The sequence below is a fragment of the Mobula hypostoma genome, chromosome 5 (assembly GCF_963921235.1).
Source record: "Mobula hypostoma chromosome 5, sMobHyp1.1, whole genome shotgun sequence".
Taxonomy (NCBI): domain Eukaryota; kingdom Metazoa; phylum Chordata; class Chondrichthyes; order Myliobatiformes; family Myliobatidae; genus Mobula; species Mobula hypostoma.
The window spans coordinates 22057633-22084872 of NC_086101.1; the positions used below are offsets into that span (position 1 = coordinate 22057633).

A 27240-nucleotide genomic window follows, 5' to 3' on the forward strand; every position below is an offset into this window, starting at 1 on the left:
TGGTCTATAATTACCTGGACTATCCCTACTACCTTTTTTGAACAAGGGGACAACATTCGCCTCCCTCCAATCCTCTGGTACCATTCCCGTGGACAACGAGGACATAAAGATCCTAGCCAGAGGCTCAGCAATCTCTTCCCTCACCTCATGGAGCAACCTGGGGAATATTCTGTCAGGCCCCGGGGACTTATCCGTCCTAATGTATTTTAACAACTCCAACACCTCCTCTCCCTTAATATCAACATGCTCCAGAACATCAACCTCACTCATATTGTCCTCACTGTCCTCAAGTTCCCTCTCATTGGTGAATACCGAAGAGAAGTATTCATTGAGGACCTCGCTCACTTCCACAGCCTCCAGGTACATCTTCCCACCTTTATCTCTAATTGTTCCTACCTTCACTCCTGTCATCCTTTTGTTCTTCACATAATTGAAGAATGCCTTGGGGTTTTCCTTTACCCTACTCACCAAGGCCTTCTCATGCCCCCTTCATGCTCTTCTCAGGCCCTTCTTAAGCTCCTTTCTTGCTACCCTATATTCCTCAATAGACCCATCTGATCCTTGCTTCCTAAACATCATGTATGCTGCCTTCTTCCACCTGACTAGATTTTCCACCTCACTTGTCACCCTTGGTTCCTTCACCCTACCATTCTTTATCTTCCTCACCGGGACAAATTTATCCCTAACGTCACTGATTCTAATAAAATGGGGACTGATTGTAGGGATTACCCAGACTTCCTTTAATGATTTTTAGAGTGACTATTTTATATTTATGACCTCTGTTTGGATTCTCAGTACAGGTACAAATATATTCCGAACAGGAAGACCCAGGGGTTAAATTCATAGTTGAAACGTAGGTATCTGTAACTGGGACACAAAAGATTGGGCATAAGCTGTAAATTCACAGCGACACACACAATGCTGGGGGAGCTCAGCAGGTCAGGTGACATCTATGGAGAGGAAAGAACAGTCAACTTTTTGGGCTGAGAACCCTCATCGGGAATGAAAAGTAAGGAGGAAGAAGCCAGTAAGTGGTGGGGGAAGGGAAAACGTACGAGCTGACAAGTGATATGTGAAAGCAGGTGAGGGGAGGGGAGGGGAGGTTAGGTTGGTGGGGGAGGCGGGATGATGTGAGAACCTGGGAGGGGAGGGTGGAAATAGTAAAGGGCTGAAGAAGAAGGAATCTGACAGGAGAGGGCAGTGGATCATGACATTAAGGGAAGGAGGTAAAGTATCAGAAGGAGCTCATGTGGGCTGAGAGAGAAGAGAAGGGGAGAGAGGGCCACGAAAATGGGGGTCAACCTTCCTTTCCAGTCCAGATGGAGAATCTTGGCCCAAAACATCAACTGTTTGTTTCCCTCTGTGGATGCCTCCTGACCTGCTGAAAGCATTCATAAAGACAAGAGGCTCTGCAGAGGCTGGAAATGCAGAAGAACAACCACAACATGCTGGAGGAACTCAGCAGCTCAGCAGCTGAAAAACAAACAGGTTCAATAATCTTTCAAAGTGGTGTGAGACATGCAATATTCTGCAATGAAGAGAAATACAAGTATTTGTTTAATATCTTAGCCAAGTCCTTACTTAACACAGCATACAGAGTCTTAAAATCATTTTCATTACTTTACTCACATATGCTAAGTTTTCCAGCTCTGCAATTTGCTCTTTTTTGGTAATGTTATATTCCCGTTACTCCAAAGCTACCTGAAGTTACCTTTTACCATGGAAAGCTTATTTCTCAGAGTAATATTAATTTATTGAAAGGAGAGCATTTCTTAAAATTTTCTCCATCTCATATATTGCAAGGATTGAATCCATTTTCCCTTTTATCAGTATCACCCTCTACCCACGCACTGCTACAGGAAAGCATCGTCCCTCCTCAAGGGCCACCACCATCCAGACCAGGTTCTCTTCTTGCTACTACCATTGGGAAGAAAGTACAGGAGCCTTAGGTCTCACAGCGCCAGGTTCAGGATCAGTTATTATGCTACGTTGATCAGGCTCTGGGACCAGAGTCAATATCTTCACTCACTGTAGCTCTGAGCTGAATCCACAATGTACAGACTCACTTTCAAGGACTCTACAACTCATGTTTTCAACAATGTTTTTCTAATTTGCACAATTTATTTTCTTTTGCACAATGGTGCTCCTTTATATTTTCTTTATGTATAGCTTTTCATAAATGTTATAGTATTTCTTTATTTTCCTGTAAATGCATGACAAATCCAGGGCAAGCATTAAAAAGTGCCACTTTTCAACATAATTGTATAAGGGCTAAGAGAGTTGTAAAAGAGCGCCTGAAGGCTTTATGTGTCAATGCAAGGAGCATTCGTAATAAGGTGGATGAATTGAAAGTGCAGATTGTTATTAATGATTATGATATAGTTGGGATCACAGAGACGTGGCTCCAGGGTGACCAGGGATGGGAGCTCAACGTTCAGGGATATTCAATATTCAGGAGGGATAGACATGAAGGAAGGGGAGGTGGGGTGGCGTTGCTGGTTAAAGAAGAGATTAACGCAATAGAAAGGAAGGACATAAGCCGGGAAGATGTGGAATCGATATGGGTAGAGCTGCGTAACACCAAGGGGCAGAAGACGCTGGTGGGAGTTGTGTACAGGCCACCTAACAGTAGTAGTGAGGTCGGAGATGGTATTAAACAGGAAATTAGAAATGTGTGCAATAAAGGAACAGCAGATATAATGGGTGACTTCAATCTACATGTAGACTGGGTGAACCAAATTGGTAAAGGTGCTGAGGAAGAGGATTTCTTGGAATGTGTGCGGGATGGTTTTTTGAACCAACATGTCGAGGAACCAACTAGAGAGCAGGCTATTCTGGACTGGGTTTTGAGCAATGAGGAAGGGTTAATTAGCGATCTTGTCGTGAGAGGCCCCTTGGGTAAGAGTGACCATAATATGGTGGAATTTTTCATTAAGATGGAGAGTGACATAGTTAATTCAGAAACAAAGGTTCTGAACTTAAAGAGGGGTAACTTTGAAGGTATGAGACGTGAATTAGCTAAGATAGACTGGCAAATGACACTTAAAGGATTGACGGTGGATATGCAATGGCAAGCATTTAAAGGTTGCATGGATGAACTACAACAATTGTTCATCCCAGTTTGGCAAAAGAATAAATCAAGGAAGGTAGTGCACCCGTGGCTGACAAGAGAAATTAGGGATAGTATCAATTCCAAAGAAAAAGCATACAAATTAGCCAGAGAAAGTGGCTCACCTGAGGACTGGGAGAAATTCAGAGTTCAGCTGAGGAGGACAAAGGGCTTAATTAGGAAGGGGAAAAAAGATTATGAGAGAAAACTGGCAGGGAACATAAAAACAGACTGTAAAAGCTTTTATAGATATGTAAAAAGGAAAAGACTGGTAAAGACAAATGTAGGTCCCCTGCAGACAGAAACAGGTGAATTGATTATGGGGAGCAAGGACATGGCAGACCAATTGAATAATTACTTTGGTTCTGTCTTCACTTAGGAGGACATAAATAATCTTCCAGAAATAGTAAGGGACAAAGGGTCCAGTGGGATGGAGGAACTGAGCGAAATACATGTTAGTAGGGAAGTGGTGTTAGGTAAATTGAAGGGATTAAAGGCAGATAAATCCCCAGGGCCAGATGGTCTGCATCCTAGAGTGCTTAAAGAAGTAGCCCAAGAAATAGTGGATGCATTAGTGATAATTTTTCAAAACTCGTTAGATTCTGGACTAGTTCCTGAGGATTGGAGGGTGGCTAATGTAACTCCACTTTTTAAAAAAGGAGGGAGAGAGAAACCGGGGAATTATAGACCGGTTAGCCTAACGTCGGTGGTGGGGGAAACTGTTGGAGTCAGTTATCAAGGATGTGATAACAGCACATTTGGAAAGCGGTGAAATGATCGGACAAAGTCAGCATGGATTTGTGAAAGGAAAATCATGTCTGACGAATCTCATAGAATTTTTTGAGGATGTAACTAGTAGAGTGGATAGGGGAGAACCAGTGGATGTGGTATATTTGGATTTTCAAAAGGCTTTTGACAAGGTCCCACACAGGAGTTAGTGTGCAAACGTAAAGCACACGGTATTGGGGGTAAGGTATTGGTGTGGGTGGAGAATTGGTTAGCAGACAGGAAGCAAAGAGTGGGAATAAACGGGACCTTTTCAGAATGGCAGGCGGTGACTAGTGGGGTACCGCAAGGCTCAGTGCTGGGACTCCAGTTGTTTACAATATATATTAATGACTTGGATGAGGGAATTAAATGCAGCATCTCCAAGTTTGCAGATGACACGAAGCTGGGTGGCAGTGTTAGATGTGGGGAGGATGCTAAGAGGATGCAGGGTGACTTGGATAGGTTGGGTGAGTGGGCAAATTCATGGCAGATGCAATTTAATGTGGATAAATGTGAAGTTATCCACTTTGGTGGCAAAAATAGGAAAACAGATTATTATCTGAATGGTGGCCGATTAGGAAAAGGGGAGGTGCAACGAGACCTGGGTGTCATTATACACCAGTCATTGAAAGTGGGCATGCAGGTACAGCAGGCGGTGAAAAAGGCGAATGGTATGCTGGCATTTATAGCGAGAGGATTCGAGTACAGGAGCAGGGACGTACTACCGCAGTTGTACAAGGCCTTGGTGAGACCACACCTGGAGTATTGTGTGCAGTTTTGGTCCCCTAATTTGAGGAAAGACATCTTTGCCATAGAGGGAGTACAAAGAAGGTTCACCAGATTGATTCCTGGGATGGCGGGACTTTCATATGAAGAAAGATTGGATGAATTGGGCTTGTACTCGTTGGAATTTAGAAGATTGAGGGGGGATCTGATTGAAACGTATAAGATCCTAAAGGGATTGGACAGGCTAGATGCAGGAAGATTGTTCCCGATGTTGGGGAAGTCCAGAACAAGGGGTCACAGTTTGAGGATAAAGGGGAAGCCTTTTAGGACCGAGATTAGGAAAAACTTCTTCACACAGAGAGTGGTGAATCTGTGGAATTCTCTGCCACAGTCAACAGTTGAGGCCAGTTCATTGGCTATATTTAAGAGGGAGTTAGATATGGCCCTTGTGGCTACGGGGGTCAGGGGGTATGGAGGGAAGGCTGGGGCAGGGTTCTGAGTTGGATGATCAGCCATGATCATAATAAATGGCGTGCAGGCTCGAAGGGCCGAATGGCCTACTCCTGCACCTATTTTCTATGTTTCTATGTTTCTGTATGATGATATGTACTTTGATAATCAAATTATTTTGACTAAGTTTGAGACTGTGGTTTCCAAAGGAATTTTATTCTTCCACCTTGGGGATCTGTACAGAATGAACAACAACTCCAGCAAGTTGCAACTTGCTTTCCCCAGAGGCTGTCATTATGTCATTACAAATATTGATGCAGTATAATATCACGGTTTGAATTTACACCTGATGCTCATTTGCAATCCAAATGAATGAAGTGCCCTTACGTGCATACAACAAAACCCACTCAGCCTGCAGGCATTTGATTGTAAAATCTACTCTGACATCTGCATATACCCCACCCACAGGAACTGCACTGTACTGTAAACACTTTAAACCACTTTTTATAATGCTGTTTACATTGTCAATACACACTGGTATTTATGTGTTTATACACACTTTATTCTATATCCATACTTTAACCACTTAGTTTATTTTGATATAATACTTTATTCTTATATTTGTTGAACGTTGTTACTTTTTGTTGCATGTTGCAACAACACACCACAGCAAGTCCCGAATGCATGAAAATGTTTGATGTTGTACTGTTCACCGAGCTTGGCGATTACAGTAGCTTGCAGGCCTTCCATTGCCAGTCAGGGTGACATCCTCAGTGCACAGATGTTGGTGTTTCTGTCTGGGAGTGCTCGCATTTATATGGCCCCCCATCCGCTTGTCTTAGTCCTGATTGGCTACCCCTTCAGCTGACCTTTGAATGCTATTGTCTCGTAATCACCATCTACGAGCCGCCAAAAGAAATGGGAGCCAGTAGAATTCAAAGGTCAACCGAAGGGAACGAGACAAGTGAACGGGGGATGGGGGTGAGGGGCTATATAAAGACAAGCACTCCCAGAGAGGAACACCAACAACAGCGCACTGGAAATGTCACCTCGGCTGGCGACGAAACGTCTGAAAGCTAATTGCCCAGCCCGGCAAACACGGCAACATCAAACGCCTCAACCCGAGCTACCAATATTCATCACCCTCCAACGTAAACATGGAAATGTTCATGGCGAATACAGTTGATCACTGTATGGATTCTATATCAGATAGAAAACGAGCTTTCTTACATTGATGTAAAAGGATCTTGGTACACTTTTTCGAAGGAGCAGTTATTCATTTTTTTTTAATTTATTGATAATTTTGATCATGGAACAGGCCTCTCCAGCCATTCAAGTCGTGCTTCCCAGCAACCCCCAATTTAACCCAACCTAATCACGGGACAATTTACGATGACCAATTAACCTACCCACCGGTATGTCTTTGGAGTGTGGGAGGAAACTGGAGCACCCAGAGGGAACCCACACGGTCACGGGGAGAACGTACAAACTCCTTTCAGGCAGTGAAAGGAAATGACCCCAGGTCGATGGCACTGTAAAGCGTTGCGCTGGCCACCGTTCTTCCAAAAGGTTTATTACTCAACCATATTATAAAATGGATGTTATTGAAATTCTGCTTCAGGGGACCCTGTTCTGCACAAACTGGTTGTGCTGCATTTTTAAAGTATCAGTACAACTCCATCGGAGTCACATAGACAGGAACAAAACTTAAATCTTTACATACAGCCTAACTAAATTAGTGCTCTTCTTTCACTTCTGTGTTTAGTTTCTTTACGCTAAGAATTCTAATGTCGGGTATCAGATTACTCATTTACTTGATAACACATGCCATTATTTTGTACGTCATAGATACTGAAACTAAAATTGGTAAACATAGAAACATAGAAACATAGAAAATAGGTGCAGGAGTAGGCCATTCGGCCCTTCGAGCCTGCACCGCCATTTATTATGATCATGGCTGATCATCCAACTCAGAACCCCGCCCCAGCCTTCCCTCCATACCCCCTGACTCCCGTAGCCACAAGGGCCATATCTAACTCCCTCTTAAATATAGCCAATGAACTGGCCTCAACTGTTTCCTGTGGCAGAGAATTCCACAGATTCACCACTCCCTGTGTGAAGAAGTTTTTCCTAATCTCGGTCCTAAAAGGCTTCCCCTCTATCCTCAAACTGTGGCCCCTCGTTCTGGACTTCCCCAACATCGGGAACAATCTTCCTGAATCTAGCCTGTCCAATCCCTTTAGGATCTTATACGTTTCAATCAGATCCCCCCTAATCTTCTAAATTTCAACGAGTACAAGCCTAGTTCATCCAGTCTTTCTTCATATGAAAGTCCTGCCATCCCAGGAATCAATCTGGTGAACCTTCTTTGTACTCCCTCTATGGCAAAGATGTCTTTCCTCAGATTAGGGGACCAAAACTGCACACAATACTCCAGGTGTGGTCTCACCAAGGCCTTGTACAACTGCAGTAGTACCTCCCTGCTCCTGTACTCGAATCCTCTCGCTATAAATGCCAGCATACCGTTCGCCTTTTTCACCGCCTGCTGTACCTGCATGCCCACTTTCAATGACTGGTGTATAATGACACCCAGGTCTCGTTGCACCTCCCCTTTTCCTAATCGGCCACCATTCAGATAATAATCTGTTTTCCTATTTTTGCCACCAAAGTGGATAACTTCACATTTATCCACATTAAATTGCATCTGCCATGAATTTGCCCTCTCACCCAACCTATCCAAGTCACCCTGCATCCTCTTAGCATCCTCCTCACAGCTAACACTGCCACCCAGCTTCGTGTCATCCGCAAACTTGGAGATGCTGCATTTAATTCCCTCATCCAAATCATTAATATATATTGTAAACAACTGGGGTCCCAGCACTGAGCCTTGCGGTACCCCACTAGTCACCGCCTGCCATTCTGAAAAGGTCCCGTTTATTCCCACTCTTTGCTTCCTGTCTGCTAACCAATTCTCCACCCACACCAATACCTTACCCCCAATACCGTGTGCTTTAAGTTTGCACACTAATCTCCTGTGTGGGACCTTGTCAAAAGCCTTTTGAAAATCCAAATATACCACATCCACTGGTTCTCCCCTATCCACTCTACTAGTTACATCCTCAAAAAATTCTATGAGATTCGTCAGACATGATTTTCCTTTCACAAATCCATGCTGACTTTGTCCGATCATTTCACCGCTTTCCAAATGTGCTGTTATCACATCCTTGATAACTGACTCCAGCAGTTTCCCCCACCACCGACGTTAGGCTAACCGGTCTATAATTCCCCAGTTTCTCTCTCCCTCCTTTTTTAAAAAGTGGAGTTACATTAGCCACCCTCCAATCCTCAGGAACCAGTCCAGAATCTAATGAGTTTTGAAAAATTATCACTAATGCATCCACTATTTCTTGGGCTACTTCCTTAAGCACTCTAGGATGCAGACCATCTGGCCCTGGGGATTTATCTGCCTTCAATCCCTTCAATTTACCTAACACCACTTCCCTACTAACATGTATTTCGCTCAGTTCCTCCATCCCACTAAACCCTCTGTCCCCTACTATTTCTGGAAGATTTTTTATGTCCTCCTTAGTGAAGACAGAACCAAAGTAATTATTCAATTGGTCTGCCATGTTCTTGCTCCCCATAATCAATTCACCTGTTTCTGTTTGCAGGGGACCTACATTTGTCTTTACCAGTCTTTTCCTTTTTACATATCTATAAAAGCTTTTACAGTCCGTTTTTATGTTCCCTGCCAGTTTTCTCTCATAATCTTTTTTCCCCTTCCTAATTAAGCCCTTTGTCCTCCTCTGCTGAACTCTGAATTTCTCCCAGTCCTCAGGTGAGCCACTTTCTCTGGCTAATTTGTATGCTTCTTCTTTGGAATTGATACTATCCCTAATTTCTCCTTGTCAGCCACGGGTGCACTACCTTCCTTGATTTATTCTTTTGCCAAACTGGGATGAACAATTGTTGTAGTTCATCCATGCAACCTTTAAATGCTTGCCATTGCATATCCACCGTCAATCCTTTAAGTGTCATTTGCCAGTCTATCTTAGCTAATTCACGTCTCATACCTTCAAAGTTACCCCTCTTTAAGTTCAGAACCTTTGTTTCTGAATTAACTATGTCACTCTCCATCTTAATGAAGAATTCCACCATATTATGGTCACATTTACCCAAGGGGCCTCTCACGACAAGATCGCTAATTAACCCTTCCTCATTGCTCAAAACCCAGCCCAGAATAGCCTGCTCTCTATGAGAAGATGGGGGTGGGAGGGATAAAGCTAAGAGCTGGAAAGTTGATTGGCAAAAGGGATACAAGGCTGGAGAAGGGAGAGGTTCATGGGATGGGAGGTCTAGGGAGAAAGAAAGAAGGGGGAGTACCAGAGGAAGATATAGTGAGAGGGACAGAGGGAGAAAAAAGAGAGAAAGTAAGGGGAAAAAAAATAAATAATAATTAATTAAATAAATAAATAAGAGATGGGGTATGAAGGGGAGGTGGGGTATTAATGAAAGTTAGAGAAGTCAATGTTCATGCCATCAGGTTGGAGGCTACCCAGGCTCCTCCAACCTGAGTGTGGCTTCATCTTTACAGTAGAGGAGGCCGTGGATAGACGTATCAGACTGGGAACGTGATGTGGAATTAAAATGTGTGGCCACTGGGAGATCCTGCTTTCTCTGGCGGACAGATCGTAGGTGTTCAGTGAAACGGTCTCCCAGTCTGCATCGGGTCTCGCCAATATATAGAAGGCCACATCGGGAGAACCGGACGCAGTATATCACCCCAACCGACTCACAGGTGAAGTGTCGCCTCACCTGGAAGGACTGTCTGGGGCCCTGAATGACCAGCATTTGATGTCCATCTCCGTGTGCGTTCCTGGGGAGAGCTCGTAGATCAGAGAGTCCTCCATCACGCAGCTGCGACGCAGGCCCCTTGCATCTTCCGCTACATCCTCTTCGCAAACCCACAGTCCGCAAAGCGGAGAGTGACCGTCTCTTCCCCACTAGTGGAAAAGTGAATCTAATTTTTGTTGGCCTTCTGTCCCAGGGAGCACTTTCTCTGCACAGTCACCTTCCACATCAAAGGCAAAGTCAAGCCAAAGTAAAATTTATTATGAAAGTACGTATATGTTACCATAGTCCACCTTGCATGTATTTACTGAAAAATAAAGCAATACAATATAGTTTAGATTTAGATTAGATTATGAAGCCACATAGTCCTCTTTTATTGTCATTTAGTAATGCATGCATTAAGAAATGATACATTATTTCCTCCGGTGTGATATCACAAAACACAGGACAGACCGAGACTGAAAAAACTGACAAAACCACATAATTATAACATATAGTTACAACAGTGCAACAATACCATAACTTGATGAAGAAGTCTGTGATCACAGTAAAGTTCAAAGTTTCTCAAATGTCTCACATCTCACGCAGTCGGGAGAGGGAAGAAAAACTCTCCCTGCCATGCCGACCACAATCCGACTCTGAGTCATCTGAAAACTTCGAGCTCTGATCAGCTCTCCGACACCGAGTACTGAGCGCCATCTCTGTCCAAACGATTCGACCTCCTTCTCGGTCGCCAAAAGCAGGCAAGGCCGGGGATTTTGAGGCCTACCCTCTGAAAGATTCCCGACCACGCAGTAATGACAGCAGCAGACGGGCGTTTCAGAAATTTCTCCAGATGTTCCTGTGTGCTTTCACGTCCATTCTCCATCAAATCAGAATTGTCCACGGCCCCTTTTTAACAGATACGGTATCGTTTTTCACTGGAGGGCTGCGCGCACGCAGGCGCCCCGCCATCTTCTCCTCCCAATTTGGGCCACTTAATTAAGAAAGATTCTGCTGGCAACTTAGAGGGTCTGGAGGAGGTTCACAAGAGTGATCCCTGGAATGAAAGGGTGTAGGAGGAGTTTAATGGCTGTGGGCCTGTACTTGGAGCTCAGAAGAATGAGTGAGGATCTCATTTTAACCTATTGAATATTGAAAGGCCTAGTTGGGGTGGACATGGAGAGAATATTTCCTATAGTGACGGGAGTCTAGGACCAGAGGGCACAGCATCAGAATAGAAGGATGTTCCTTTAGAACAGAGATGAGGGTAGATTTACTTAGCCAGAGGATGGCAAATCTGTGGAATTCATTGCCTCAGACGGCTGTGGAGGCCAAGTCATTGGGTGTATTTAAAATGGAGGTTGATGGGTTCTTGATTAGTCAGGGTGTCAAATGCTACAGGGAGAAGGCAGGAAATGGGGTTGAGAGAGGTAATAAATCGGCCATGACTGGATGGCAGAGCGGACTTAGTGGGCTGAATAACCTAATTCTAATCCTTTATCTTATAATTCTGGAATCAGTCTGAAAGTCAGGCAGTATTGGTGAAAGGAGGAACAGTTAATATTCCAGGTTCGAGGCCCTTCAACAGAAATAGGAAAGAGAGTGAAATAAATTAGAATCAGAGTCAATGTTCAAAGTAAATTTATGGTCTAAGTATGTAAGTTTACTTTACCATAGACTATCTTGAGATGCATTTTCTAGCAGGTGTTCACATCAGAACAAAGCGATGTAATAGAGTCAATGAAAGCCCATATAATCAGGTTTATTGTCACTGCCACATGAGACCTGTTGCTTTATGGCAGTAGTATTGTGGACTCCAGGAAGGCTAAGATGAGAGATCATAAGCCAAACCTCATAGAAGGATCAGAAGTGGAGAGAGTGAGCAATTTCAAGCTCCTGTGTGTCAATATCTCTGAGAATCTAACTGGGTCGTAACATATTGATGGAGCAAGAAAGAAGGCGAGACAGTGGCTATACTCCATTAGGAGTTTGGGGAGATTCGGTTTGTCACCTAAAACATTTGAAAATTTCTACACATGTACTGTGGAGAACATTCTGACTGTCTGGTATGGGGAGGGAGGGTCTAATGCACAGGATCAAGAGAAGCTACAGAGTTGTAAATTTAATCCACTCCATCTTGGTACTATCCAAAACATCTTCAAGGAGTGGTGCCTCAGAAAGGCAGCATCCACCATTAAGGGCCCCCACCACCCAAGACATGCCCTCTTCTCATTGTTACCATCAGGAAGGAGGTACAGAAACCTGAAGGCACACACTCAGCAATTCAGGAACGGCTTCTCCCCCTCTGCCATATGATTTCTAAATGGACATTGAACCCATGAACACGACCTCACTACTTTTTAAATTTCTGTTTTGCATGACTTACTTTAATTTAACTATTTAGATACATATTTACTTACTGTAATTCATTGTTTTTCTGTAGTTATCATGCATTGCATTGTACTGCTGCCGCAAAGTTAACAAATTTCATGACATTTGCCAGTGATATTAAACCTGATGCACATGTACTGAGATACAGTGAGGTACACTGAGATACAGAGCGATACAGTGAGATACAGAGAGATAGAGAGAAATAGAGTGAGATACAGAGAGATACAGTGTGACAGAGAGATAAAAAATGACTTCTGATACAGACAAAGGAAGCAACATTGAATTCTCCATCTTATGACAACTCACCTTGTTGACTACTAACCATCCCTAATACCACTCTAATCACACGATGAAGCCAGAGGGATGCTTGGAATATTGAGCAGCATACACAACCTGCTGGGGCAACTCAACGGGTCAGGCATTGCCTGTAGAGGGAAATAAAGAGTTGATGTTTCAGACTGAAACCCACCCCTCCCCATTCCCTGGCACTGTCCCCTGTGACTGTGAAGTTGTAACGCCCATGCCAACACCTGCTTGCTCACCACCCATCCGGGAACCTAAACTGCCCTTCTCCTAGCCTTGTCCATCGCACCTGTAGCTCCCTACGTGGCACCCTCTTCATCCGTAAGATCAAGTGCAAACTGGACATCTGCTTTGCTGAGCACCTGAGCGCCACCCAGCACGGCCATCCGGAGCTGCCCTCCCGCCATTGTACTTCTTCCCCCAAGCCCACACCAACAGTCTCCGCACTGGCACAGGTGTGGGTACTTGGAATGGTTTACTACTGTCACGTGTACCAAGATACAGAGGAAAGCTTGCCTTGCATAGGGACCCGATCATTACAATGTGCATTAAGGCAGAACAAGGTAAACCAACAACAATGCAGAATACTGTAATGTGCATCAGCTACAGAGAAACTGCAGTGCGGGCTGAACAATGAGGTGTCAGAGCATAAGCAGGGAGATTGTGACGTTAAGAATCCATGTTCTAGTGTTGGTGGGCCGTTCAAGAGTCTGATAACAGCGGGATAGAACCAGGCCTTGAGCCTGATGGTATGTGTTTTCAGCCTTTTGTATCTTCTTCCTGGTGAGAGAGGGGGAGAAGAGAGAATATCCGGCTGGAAGGGGTCTTTGATTATGCTGTCTGCTTTACGGAGGCAGCGAGAGTGTAAACAGAGTCCCTGGAGAGGAGGGTGATTCCTGTGAGATGCTGAGATATGTCCGCAACTCTCCGCAGTTTCTTGTGGTCATGTGCTGAGCAGATGCCAAACCAAGCTGTTATGTATCCAGAAAGGAGGAATTAGAAGATTTCCAGGCCGTGTCATTGATGTGGCTGGATCAGGACAGATGGTCGCCCCTGGGAACTTGGAGTTGTCAATCTGAAGTGTCCAGCCTATTTTCTCAATGGCATGAACACTGAACTCACCAATTTCTGCTAACCTAGTCCCCCAATCCGTCCTTTCATCTCTCTCCTCAGTTCTCCCTACATCCACCACAGCCCCCTTCACCATTTGCCCTCCTCTACCCGATCCATTGCCCAGCATCTCCACGCCCTGCTCCCATTGGTTCCCCCTTCCACCATTCCTATCGGCCTTCCCCACCTCCCTCACATTATCCCGTGTTTCGTCTTCCTGGCCCCTCCGATTCCACCTGTCGCGCCCACTTCGCCCCTCGCGCAACCAAGGTTTCTCTCCGGAGTTCTCGTCTGCCGTGAACCGCAGGGTTGTCAAAACGCTCCCCGCTGCCTTTAAATGGTTCTGATCACCCAAAACATTGAGAAATATGGGCTTTTGAAGGTAAGCAAAGACTTCCCATTTCCGTTAAATTTCACTTAAGATATCCCAACCAAAAAAAGGACTTGGCAAATCACCAGCAGCCACTCCGCGCCAGTATTTTGAAAATGAACCCGGAAACTGCTCGGTATCCAATCAGAAACTTCACGCCCTATTTCGGTACTTGTTTTCAGCTGATCGCGGGGCAGTAACGTCGAACACCCGGCTCCCCTCACCCCTTCAAAAATTTAAAAAAACAAAAAAAAAATGTCCACATCTGCCATGAAATGGTATCAGGCTCCACTGGAAAGGTAAGACAGAAAGGCGCAATGGACGGTTAGACTTGCGTGCTGTCACTTATCGCTGCAAACTCTGAGCAACTCCGGATGCCGCTGAGTTTACATTTCTGTCGCTCCGTAGGTTCATGGACAAAGTGGCCATTATCAGTGTGTCGACCTACAGGGATCGCTACCTGGAGGAGCTGGAGAGAAATACATGCTTGATGGGGAGAAGGACTGAGCAGGATGAACAGAGCAAGGTATTGCTTCGCCGCACAGCGATCTCGGCAGTTTAACCCACCCATTCCCGCCCAGCTGTTAAAAAACTCTCAGTGAAGGGTCTCGGCTCGAAGCGTCGATTCTTATCGAGGCTGCCGGATAAGAATGTTGAGCTGTTGAGCTCCTCCGGATTGTGTGCGTGTCACTCCGGGTTCTCTGGCAATACGTGCAAAATGCTGGAAAAATCAGCAAGTCGATCAGCACCAGTGGAAGGGGATTCATTTCTCTTTCGCTTTCAGACCTAGTGAAGCGTCTCTATTAGATGCTGCCTGACTTGCTAAATTTCTCCGGCATTTTTTGTGTGTTGTTTATGGAAGTCTCTCTGGCGATCTCAGACAGATCTAGCAAGTGCTGACGTGTGGGTTGTGTTGATATTTTGCTCTAGCAATGGAAACCCAGACTAGAATATGTAAAGTTAATGTGGAGAGGGGTTTACCCGGACTAATCCACCGACCTCAGTTCTTTTTTTAAATGCCATCTCTGCTTCATTTGGAGGATGTCGTTATCTGCCATCCTCATCGAGCAGAACAGGAGACACCAGTTGATTAACCTAGTGATACTGTAGTACAAGCAACACACATCAAAGTTGCTGGTGAACGCAGCAGGCCAGGCAGCATCTCTAGGAAGAGGGACAGTCGACGTTTCAGGCCGAGACCCTTCTCGGGACTACAATTCATTCCGTTCCGTGCGAGTAACAAGTTCTGACGGAGTAAGGGGCCACAAATAATAGATATTTCTGAATTCCATCTGAGTATTCCCTCTCTATTTAGGGGAAACTTCAGTGTAACGGCACAAACAAATCTGCAAGTGTGGCATTCTTGAAGTGCTGGGTAAACAGAAATTTATCTTAACTTCCGGTAACATCGCCCTCTGAACCCTCCCAACTCTGTCCTCTCGCCTCTTTTTTTCCCAACCCCCCCCCCCCCCGTGGTGTGCCCATCACCTCCCAAAATATCCCCGCCTATTCATGGTCCGCTGTCCTCTGCTTTCAGATTCCTGCTTCTTCAGCCGTTTACCTCGCCACCTATCGTCTCCCTGCTTCTCACATCGACCCGCCACCGAACTTCTCTCCTCGCCAGGTTTTACCTATCACCTGCCTGCCTGTACTTCCCACCTCCTGCTACCTTCTTATTCTGACTTCTCCCTCCTTCCTGTCGACTGTACTCCTTTCCACAGATGCTGCCTAGCCTGCTGAGTTCCTCCGGCATTTTGTGTGTGTTGCTCTGGATTTCCAGCGTCTGCAGACTTTCTCTCGTTTCCTCCCCCTTCCATTCCAGTGTTAATGAAGGGTCTCAGCCAGAAACATCCACAGATGCTGCCTGGCCTACAGCGTTCTTCCTTTTTGTCTGTGAAATCTATGTGTGCCACATTTGGTTTCTATTTGCATCAGGTGAACCACAGGAAACATATGCAAAGGACAATAGACAATAGGTACCAGAGTAGGCCATTCGGCCCCTTCGAGCCAGCACCACCATTTACTGTGATCATGGCTGATCATCCACGATCAGTACCCCATTCCTGCCTTCTCCCCATATCCCCTGACTCCGCTATCATTAAGAGCAATATCTAACTCTTTCTTGAAAGAATCCAGAGAATTGGACTCCACTGCCTTCTGAGGCAGAGCATTCCACAGATCCACAACTCTCTGGGTGAAAAAGTTTTTCCTCAACTCCGTTCTAAATGGCCTAGACCTTATTCTCAAATTGTGGCCTTTGGTCCTGGACTCCCCCAACATCGGGAACATGTTTTCTGCCTGCAGCGTGTCCAATCCCTTAATAATCTTATATGTTTCAATAAGATCCCCTCTCATCCTTCCAAATTCCAGTGTATAGAAGCCTAGTCGCTCCAACCTTTCAACATATGACAGTCCCGCCATCCCGGGAATTAACCACGTGAACCTCCGCTGCACTCCCTCAATAGCAAAAATGTCCTTCCTCAAATTTGGAGACCAAAACCGCACACAATACTCCGGGTGTAGTCTCACCAAGGCCTTGTGCAACTGCAGAAGGACCTCTTTGCTCCTATACTCAACTCCCCCTGTTATGAAGGCCAACATGCCATTAGCTTTCTTCACTGCCTGCTGTACCTGCATGCTTACTTTCAGTGACCGATGAACAAGGACACCCAGATCTCGTTGCACTGAGATTTTTGCTGCAGGCACAAAAGGCTACTGATGCAGTGTCGTGACTGGAAACGGTGACGGTTCTTTCTCCCACACCCTGAGATGCTGCACAGCCTGATGAGTCCCTCCAGCAGACCATTTCTCCACATCTGACTGAAGTTTTAGAACCATAGAACAGTCCAGCACAAGAACAGGACCTTCTGTTCATGAAGTGCTTAACTAAACTAATCCCCCTGTCTGCACAATGTCCACATCCCTTCATTCTCTGCATATTCATGTCGCTATCTAAGAACCTTTAAAACTCCTCTCTGGTATTTGCCAGGCAGCTCGTTCCTGGCCCCCACCACTCTCTAAAACAGAAACACTGGTCTTGCACGTCTCCTTGGAACTTACTCCCTATAATGCCGTCCAGCATTAGACACACTGACCCTGGGGAAAGATTGTTGTTGTTCGTTCGAGTCCGACTCTTCATGACCTCATGGGGTTTTCATAGCAAGACACAGAAGCAGATTGCCAGGCCTTTCTTCCGCGCAGATACCACTGCTGCCCGGGTTTCAGCTCAGGACCGTCTGCCCTGAAGTCCAGTGCTGATGCCACTACACCACTAGCCGGCCCATGGGAAAAGATACTGGCTGTCTACTCTGTCTGTGCCTCTCACAATCTTGTGGTCTACTATCCGGTCTTCCTTCAGCCTCCTGCTGCTCCAGAAAAAAACAACCAAAGTTTACCCAACCTCTCCTTACAGCACGTGCCTTCTAACCCAGGTAGCGTCTTAGTAAACTTGTGCTGCATCTCATGCATCCTTCACTTAATGGGCTGAGCAGAACTCCAGATATGCTCCAACCAGAGCTTTATAAAGCTGTCATATGGCTTCATGACTCTTGAAATTAGATCCTCAACTGATAAAATGAACATGGCATACACCTCTTAATCAGCCGCTCAACGTAAACGAGCTACGGACTTGTACCTCAGGACCCTCTCTGCACATCAACACCGCTAACAGTCCTGCCATTAGCGGTGGACTGTCCCAAGGTGCAATGCCTCATACGTGGCTGGATTAAACTCCATCTGCCGCTCCTCTGCCCATATCTGCAACTGATCCTGCTGCGGCCTTGGCAATTTTCTACATTATCTAATGCTGGTGATCTTTGTATCATCTTTGTAATGAGTTCTTTGGGCCTGTGTCGGGGGCTGGCGAGCACTGGGCTGAATGTTGAGGGTCTTTAGTAATGAGACAAAGGCACATCCTGAATGGTGAGGGTCTTTAATGATTGACGTCACCTTATTGAGAGACTGCCCCTTGAAGATGCCCTCAACGATAGGGAGGCCAGTAACCCATGGTGGAACAAGCTAATGGAACTTCAATCAATTTACCTATTGAATATTGAAATCCCTCGATAGATTGGACATGGAGAAAATGTTTCCTATAGTGGGGGAGTCTAGGACCAGCGGGCACAGCCAGCAATTTCTTCAGCCAGAGAGTGCTGAATCTGTGGGATTCATTTACCTCAGAGGGCTGTGTAGGCCATGTCATTGGGTGTATTTCGGCAGAGATTGATAGGTTCTTGATTGGTAGGGGGATTGATGGTAACAGGAAAAGGTGGGCGAATGGGTTTAACAGAATCAGATTGAATGGTGGAACAGACTCGATGGGCCAGATAGCCTAATCCTGCTCCTATATTTTATGGTCTTATGTCTCATTGTAATGCCTCTCTGTCCTAAGCAGAACAACCTGACCTCTCTCCCATGTAAGGAACAATTTTTAGTAACTCTTCAGCATTCTTAATGTATTTGTATTTTTCCTAAATTATTGAGCCAAGAACAGGAAATATTATTCTCCCTGTGCCAGATCCAGTTTATTTGTAAAGGTACATCATTATATCCTTGTTTTTGTCCTGAGAATCTATGAAACTCAGGATTCTATATGCTACCTCAACCTGCTATGCCACATTCAATGAACAATGTATAAATTCCATCCTTCTTTGTTCTTGAAACATTGTAGAACTGTGCATCTAATTAAAGGTGCCTTTTATTATTTCCGTCCATGATTAAAGTTTTTCAGCTTTAAAATTCATCTGCCATTTATCCATCCACTTATTTGCCTCACCCAAATCTCTATTAGACTATAAGACATAAGAGCAAAGTTGAGCTATTTGACCCATTGAGGCTGCTTCGCCATTTCATCATGGCTGATTTATTGTCCCTGCCAATCCTATTCTCCTGCCATCTCCTCATAACTTTTGATGCCTAGACTAATCAAGAACCTATTAACCTCCACATTAAATATACCCAATGACTTGGTCTCCACAGCCGTCCATGGGAATGAATTCCTCAGATTCAGCACTGTCTGGTGGAAGAAATTCCTCCACCTCAGTTCTAAGGTGATCTCACTTTATTCTCAGCAGCACACGCAAAACGTTGGATGAATTCAGCAGTACCAGTAGCATCTATTGAAGGGAATAAGCAGCTGACATTCCGGGCCAAGACCCCTCATCAGGTCAGGGTCTTGGCCCGAAATGTCAGCTCTTTATTTCTCTCCATAGATGCTGTGTGACCTGTTTTGCTCCCCCAGCTTTTTGCACGCATCTGTATCTGTAGAAATTCTTATTCTGAGATTCTGTCCCTAGATCCTAGTCTCCCTTGCTAATGGAAACATTCTCTACCAGACATTTCAGAATTCAGTAGGTTTCAAAGAGATTCTCCCACCCCCACAAATTCTTCTGATGTCCATCAAGTACAGACCCAGAGACATCAAGTGCTCCTGGAATGTTAACTCTTTCATTTCTGGCATCATTCTTGAGAGCATTTCCAAGGCCAGCACATCCTTCCTTAGATAACAATATTGCTCACAATATTCGAAATGAGCTCCGCCCAGTAGCTGGAATTCCCTCCTGTGGAGCCTGTAGTGACTTGATGAGCTGAACAACCTCATAGCCACAGAGCACTACAGCACAGAAACCGGTCCTCTGGCTCAAATAGACCAAACTGGCCTTCTGCCTCAATGACGCAGATCATAGCCTCCCATACCCCTCTCATCCATGTACCTATCCAAGCTTCTCTTACCTGTTACAACTGAACTCGCCTCTGGCAGTTCCTTCCACACTCACACCACCCTCTGACCGACAAAGTTTGCCCTCAGGTTCCCCTTAGATATTTCACTTTTCTCCCTGAACCTGTGGCCCCTAGCTTTCATCTCACCATACCTGAGGTGGGGTGGGGGGGGTGTGGAAAGCCTCCATGTATCCACCTACCCATTCAGTCATCTTTCTGAGTACCTCCACAAGATCCCCCTCAATCTCCTGTGCTTCGGGGAATAATATACTAGCCTATTTAACCTTTTACCTATCAAATGCTGGCAACCTCTTCATCAGAACCTTCACCTGTGTTTTAACTGTTCTCATGTGCTGTGAAAAACAGAGCTACTGTTACAAATACAACTTTCTGCTCCCCTCCAAGTGTGTTAATTAACAGTTCTTAACTCTGGTTCTATTATGGTCCCTGCCATAAATAAGCAATCTCCCAAGCTTCTGAGTATGCAGAGAAAACAAAAACAGTTAGGCTTTGGAAGAAGTAGTAGTTGGAAAAAATAATTAGCCTGACAGATATATGAAAAGACAGGAAACCCTTTAAGAAAAATATTGGAGTTTAATTTAATTCATATCCACCCAGTAGTCCAATGACATGTTGATATTTTAATGATGGCTTATCACAGCTGATAATCGCTAAATAATCTGCAATAGACTCAAATAAAGTAATACACTTTGCATGTGTTTAATATAGTATTTTGATTCATTTATATCACTGTAAGACAATTGTATGATTGAATTACAGCAAATTTGAGGAGCCGGCAAACAAAAATGACAAGAGTGGTGACACAGCGCCACATAGTGGTGGTAGGGATGTACATACAAGTCATACTTACATTGTGAAGTTTAAATGTCCATATTTAAACTGATAATTGGACGGAAAGATTTCATTAGATGGAAATTACGATTTCTAAATTATTGCAAATTGGCATTGATTGCATTCAGTACATCCATGCTAGGGCAGTTTGGAAATGGAAATTTGGTCCTACGGAATTTATGAAGCAGCGCAAAAAAATTGAGATGCAAAATAAATAGCTACACATACCATTTTTATGTGATCAAAAAAAACCTAAAGAAAACACAGAATGCAAAGGAAACAACAGTTTTTGTCAGCTCTTCTCAGGGGTTCACAGTGTGGAAATTCCTGTTTTCCAGGAATAAACCGTTCCATGATGTACTTTATTTGTTAGGTTTAGCAGCACTTGTTTGTCAAGGAAAATGGCAGCTACTGATCTAATATTTTTTTTTCTATATTACAGGGTGTGCCTCAAAAATCAAACAAAAAAAGAAGTCAACACTGAAATCCAATCCATCCGACCATGTTGTGTAACGATGAAAGCAAATCAACAAAATGATTAAGCAATCTGTTTCTTCTTCATGTGCCTTGTGTGTCCCATATTTGGAAAATCATGACTTTCTACATGAAAAATCTCGCGCAGGCCATTTTGCCCTGCCAGTCTGCTCTGCCGTTCAATCATAGCTGATCCTTCTTTCCGCTCCTCAGCGTCTGTAACGTTTCACTGCTAATGTAATGGTTTCTCTGTAGCAGCAATGTTTGGGTTATGATTAGAGATAATGGGGACTTTGGAATGTAATGTTAGCCAATGAGGGGGATGGTGTTCTTTTTCGCGGTCTTTTGTCAGCAAGAGATGAAGAGGGAAGAAGCGAGTGGAGAGACCTGGTAGACCACCACATGGAGTGGACTGGGATCAGTGAAGATCAGCGACACTGGGTGGAGTTTGATGGTTGATGAATGACCATATCAGTGAACTCCAACGTGCAATTTTGCCTTTTCCTTAAAATGGACCCATTTTCTTTTTCTTTATTTTAATATCTTCAGAATAAAAGTTATGAAGTGTGATCATTTAATTCCATATGGTGTACTGATTGGTACATTGCAGTTAGGATTTGTAACCGGGCAACACATCACACAGCATCCACACACGAGATTTCTCAGTTTGGTGGGGCCGGAGGCTGTTTTCCCCTAGACGAACACGGGCTGGCTGAACCTGAGGACCTGAGGGTTACGCATCTTGTTAAACATCTTGTTTTTTGCACCACTCTCTATAAACGCTCCAGACAGTTGTACATGAAAATCTCAGGAGATAGGTGGAGGAGCGGGTAGTGTTGAGGAAACAGAGAACCTGCAGAGAGACTTAGATAGTTTAGGGGAATGGGCAAAGAAGTGACAAATGAAGTACAATGTTGGAAAGTGTATGGTTATGCACTTTGGTGGAAGAAATAAACGGGCAAACTATTACTTAGATGGGGAGAGAATTCAAAATGCAGAGATGCAAAGGGACTTGGGAGTCCTTGTGCAGGATACTCAAAAAGTTCACCTCTAGGCTGAGTCAGTGGTGAAGAAGGCAAATGCAATGTTGGCATTCATTTCTAGAGGTATACAATATAAGAGCAGGGATGTGATGTTGAGGCTCTATAAGGCACTTGTGAGACCACACTTGGAGTACTGTGTGCAGTTTTGGGCTCCTTATTTTAGAAAGGATGTACTGACATCATGGGCATGTGGCAAAGTGATTAAGGCATTGGACTAGCAACCTGAAGGTCGTGAGTTCGAGCCCCAGCCAAGGCAACGTGTTGTGTCCTTGAGCAAGGTACTTAATCACTGCGACGACACTGGTGCCAAGCTGTATGGGTCCTAATGTCCTTCCCTTGGACAACATTGGTGTCATGGAGAGGGGAGACTTGCAGCATGGGCAACTGCTGGTCTTCCATACAACCTTGCCCAGGCCTGCACCCTGGAGAGTGAAGACTTTCCAGGTGCAGATCCATGGTCTCACAAGACTTACTTTACTTTACTGACATTGGAGAGGGTTCAGAGAAGATTCATGAGAATGATTCCAGGAATGAAAGGATTACCGTATGAGGAACGTCTGGCAGCTCTTGGGCTGCATTCCCTGGAGTTCAGGAGATTGAGTTGGGATGTCATGGAAACATTCCGAATGTTAGAAGGTCTAAACAGATTAGATATGACAAAGTTATTTCCCATAGTAGGGCAGCCTAGAACAAGAGGGCACGACTTCAGGATTGAAGGACGTCCATTTAGAATAGAGAGGTGGAGAAATTACTTTAGCCAGAGGGTGGTAAATCTGTGGAATTTTTTGCCACGAGCGGCTGTGAAGTTCAAATCACTGGGTGCAGAGATAGAGAGGTTCTTGATTAGCCAGGGCATCAAAGGATATGGGGAGAAGGCAAGGGAGTGGGGATGATTGGAAGAATTGGATCAGCTCATGACTAAATGGCGGAGAAGACTCAATGGGCTGAATGGCCTACTTCTGCTCCTATATCTATGGTCTTACGGAGATCAAAAGGTTCTGAGCTATTCAAAACCACCCTGTCTGGGACCAACAATCATTCCATGATCAAAGTCACTTCGATCACATTTCTTCCGCATTCTGCTGTTTGGGCTGAACAACAACTGAACCTCTTGACCAAGTCTGCATGCTTTTTCTTTGCTGCAACATGATTGGCAGATTAGATGAACAGCTATACAGATGAACCTAATGTAGTAGTCACTCATTTTTTAAAAAATATTTTCTATTATTTACGTCAAACTGAATTTCAATAGTTCTCATGGATGGCTTATTAAGCTAACGTGTTTATTCAACTAACTTTTTAAAAATATATATTTCTTACTGTAATTTACAGTTTTTATTATAATGAATTGCAGTGTACTGCTCTTGCATAGCAGCAAATTTCACGACATACAGCATGCGAGTGATATTAAACCTAATCCTGATTCAGATCCTGGTTCTGAATATCATGCACACATTTCTTACGCAGCTTGGGGCATCTGGAAAGTTGAAAATGACTGCAGAGCATCAAGCATGCCAGTGTCAGTTTTACAGCAGAGCTGCCAGACCAGACCTTGCAGACACAAGGAGCTGTTAGTCCAGGTGAAGACGAATCTCAGCCCAAAGTGACGACTGTCCATTTCCCAATGAGTTAACGTACAACATGGAACCGTGCAACACAGTAAAGGCAGTTCGCGTGCCAACATATAAACCCACTCCAAGATCAATCTAACCCATCCCTTTCCATCCATGTGCCTATCTGTCAAGTGTCAAGTGAAGTTTGTCATTTAATTACAAACACGCATGTAATACATATAGACACGAGACAATGTTTCTCCAAACCAGGTTGAAAAGTACATGACACGCATAACACACTATAACTTAAGAAGGAAAGGATAAAATTTACAGGTGAATCACACATAAATAACAAACTAAAGTGCATTAATATTTAATATTGTAAAGTACAGAGCAACACTTCGAATACATTGCGGCCGGGAGTTCAGAAGCCCAATGGCCTGGGAGAAGAAGTTGTTTCTTATCCTAACCAGTCTTGCTTTTGTGCATCGTAGTCAGCTGCCTGATGGTAGAAAGTCAAAGAGGAATGCCATGTGGACCAGTGGATTCCTTAAAAATACCACGGGCCCTGCGCATGTGGCGCCCCTGATAAATGTCCCCGATGGATGGTAGGGAGACCCCTGTGATTCTCTCAGCTGTTCTCACAGCCCTTTATAGTCATAGTCATACTTTATTGATCCCGGGGGAAATTGGTTTCCCTTACAGTTGCACCATAAATAATAAATAGTAATAAAACCATAAATAGTTAAATAGTATGTTACGTACCCCGTAACTGGGTTGCCAAACCAGCAGAAATGGATCACTCAGTTGGAGTCTGGAGTACTAGAACTAAGAAAGTTTTATTAAAGAAACAAGCAACACAGTAATCGAAAGGATAATAAATGCAACAATTCAACAATGATAACCACACATGTGCACAGAATTAAGATAACAGCATCAATCAAGCTCTATCGTTGTCTAGGGGTAAATGACCAATTTCAAAATGACTCAAAGTTCAGTCCAGTTTGTAGTTCAGTTCGCAGTAATCGTTGCCATGGCGATGGACAAGGTGGGGGAAGAGAGAGATAGAATAGGAACAACTCATCATTCAGAACGGCTTCACTCACAGACCAGCAAGATGGCTCACAGACCAGCGAGATGGCTCACAAACAGCTTTTGGGCGGGTCCTTGGTGATGTCACCTGAGGTCACCGACTGTGACCCCTCCTCCAGATGCGGTCGATCCTCTGCAGTGAACCCGGCACCCAGGCAAGGGCGGACACACACCGGGTTCCCGCTGATCGTACCTTTCCACCCTTGTCGTTGTCTGGGACTTCTCACCCACTCGTGAGAAGCGCACCGCTTCCAGGGTCTCGTTACCTCGGGTGGCGTGTGTCTGTCTTAGCGAACCTGTCCCTTTTTATCCCCCTGCTGGGGTATCGCCTGTCCATCACTTCAAACAGTTCAGGGTTCAAAGGGGGGAGCCGCTCCAGACAGCTCTTCCTCCCACATCCCTTCATTACACATCTCCAGACGCTGCTCCATTGTTCCTTATCTCTCCTTCCCCTGAGGGCAGGTAGCAGACCAACTGCTGATGCCACTGATGCTAGCCCAGGCCAGCAAACATCTTAATTTTATGTGTATTCTCGTAACAAGTAATATGTAAATTATGCCAGGAAATAAGTCCAGGACCAGCCTATTGGCTCAGGGTGTCTGACCCTCCAAGGGAGGAGTTGTAAAGTTTGATGGCCACAGGCAGGAATGACTTCCTATGATGCTCAGTGCTGCATGTCGGTGGAATGAGTCTCTGACTGAATGTACTCCTGTGCCCACTCAGTACATTATGTAGTGGATGGGAGACATTGACCAAGATGGCATGCAACTTGGACAGCATCCTCTTCTCAGACACCACTGTCAGAGAGTCCAGTTCCATCCCCACAGCATCACTGGCCTTACGAATGAGTTTGTTGATTCTGTTGGTGTCTGCTACCCTCAGCCTGCTGCCCCAGCACACAACAGCAAACATGATAGCACTGGGACCACAGACTCGTAGAACATCCTCAGCATCGTCTGGCAGATGTTAAAGGACCTCAGTCTCCTCAGGAAATAGAGACGGCTCTGACCCTTCCTGTAGACAGCCTCAGTGTTCTTTGACCAGTCCAGTTTATTGTCAATTTGTATCCCCAGGTATTTGTAATCCACCACTGTGTCCACACTGACCCCGTGGATGGAAACAGGGGTCACCGGTACCTTAGCTCTCCTCAGGTCTACCACCTTATGGGGATTTTATGGGGATTTCTGGTCTGATGCCATGCCAGCTGCTGCCATGCCAGATGGAGATGCAGCTTGTCAGGAAGTTCTCAATGGTGCTCCTGTGAAACACAGTTAAGATTGGGTGGGGGGGGGGTGGGATGGGTAGCCTTGCTTGCCTCAATCTTCTTAGGAAGTGGAGGTGCTGCTGAGGGTCCTTGCTCAGGGAGGTGTTGTTAAGGTGAGGTTATCTGTGATGTGAGCTCCCGGGAACCTGGTGCACTTAAATCGCTCTACAGCAGAGCACTATTCACAGGGGGGGATGGTTTGTCTGCATCTTCCTGAAGTCCACAATGATCTCCTTGCTGTTGTCCACGTTCAGGCTCAGGTTGTTCTCCTCACACCGATCTGCCAGCCACTCCTCTTCCTCTCCATACTCCATCTTGTCACCGTTTTTGATAAGGCCAACAACTATTGTGCCAGCCGCGTACTTGATGACACGGTTTGAGCTGAGTTCAGTTCAGAATCCTGCACGCTGGCATCCTGGTGTGCTCTGCACCCTCCCTCAATAATGAATACAACAGAGGGCTCTTGGGGTGTCAGTCTACAGATCCCTCAAAGTTGCTGCACAAGTTGCTTGGGCGGGTGCGAAGGTGTATGGTGTGCTGTTCTCCATTATTCTGGTGATTGAATCCAAAATCCGTGAGGTAACGTTGCAGGTTCATAACACTGCTTGGACCATACTTAGAGTATTGGAAGGATGTGGAAGCTTTGGAGAGCATGAAGAGGAGATTTACTAGGATGCTGCCTGGATTAGAGAGCATGTCTTATGAGGAAAGGTCGAGTGAACTAGGGCTTTTCTCTTCGGAGCGAAGGGGGATGGGAGGTGACTTAACAGAGGTGTCAAAATGAACAGGCATTAATAGAGTGAACAGCCTTGATAACCCTGCCTGTACAATATGTGAACTCCTCCCATGTGGGAGTGGTTAATGGAGTGCCATAGGAATAACACTATTAACTACCACTACACATTTTACTAAGAATCATGTCATTAACCTTGTAATCTGCCTTCAATATGACCTTCTGAAGTGCATCACTTCACAATTTTTTTTCAATGGGCCTTGGGTTTTCCAACTGGCCCTTTCAGAACATGCATTCAAAACTTGACGCCGATCAGAAGAGACGTTGCCCAGTCCGACCAAACTACCACTTGTGCTAATTAACAGGCGTTTTAACCCAAAACCTAAAGGCTGCAGGCTTGTTTAACAGTAAGGTATAATGGGCTGTTCAGCTTTGTTGGAAAGATGGAACA

At 44.9% G+C, this 27240-nt stretch overlaps 2 long non-coding RNA genes across 3 annotated transcripts; one reads left to right on the plus strand and one right to left on the minus strand.

Annotated features, from left to right (window-relative positions):
• Positions 1-10268: 10268 nt before the first annotated feature.
• LOC134346153 (uncharacterized) lies at positions 10269-14267 on the minus strand. Of its 2 annotated transcripts, none has more exons than XR_010017843.1 (3): positions 14147-14267; positions 12584-12702; positions 10269-11465 (listed from the first exon to the last, which is right to left on the minus strand). It is a non-coding gene; the product is annotated as an uncharacterized LOC134346153 (long non-coding RNA). The 2 variants fall into 2 exon arrangements; XR_010017842.1 differs by lacking the exon at positions 14147-14267 and adding an exon at positions 13887-14068.
• LOC134346152 (uncharacterized) lies at positions 14213-21209 on the plus strand. The gene is made up of 3 exons (XR_010017841.1): positions 14213-14359; positions 14469-14586; positions 21073-21209. It is a non-coding gene; the product is annotated as an uncharacterized LOC134346152 (long non-coding RNA).
• The last annotated feature ends 6031 nt before the right edge of the window (positions 21210-27240 follow it).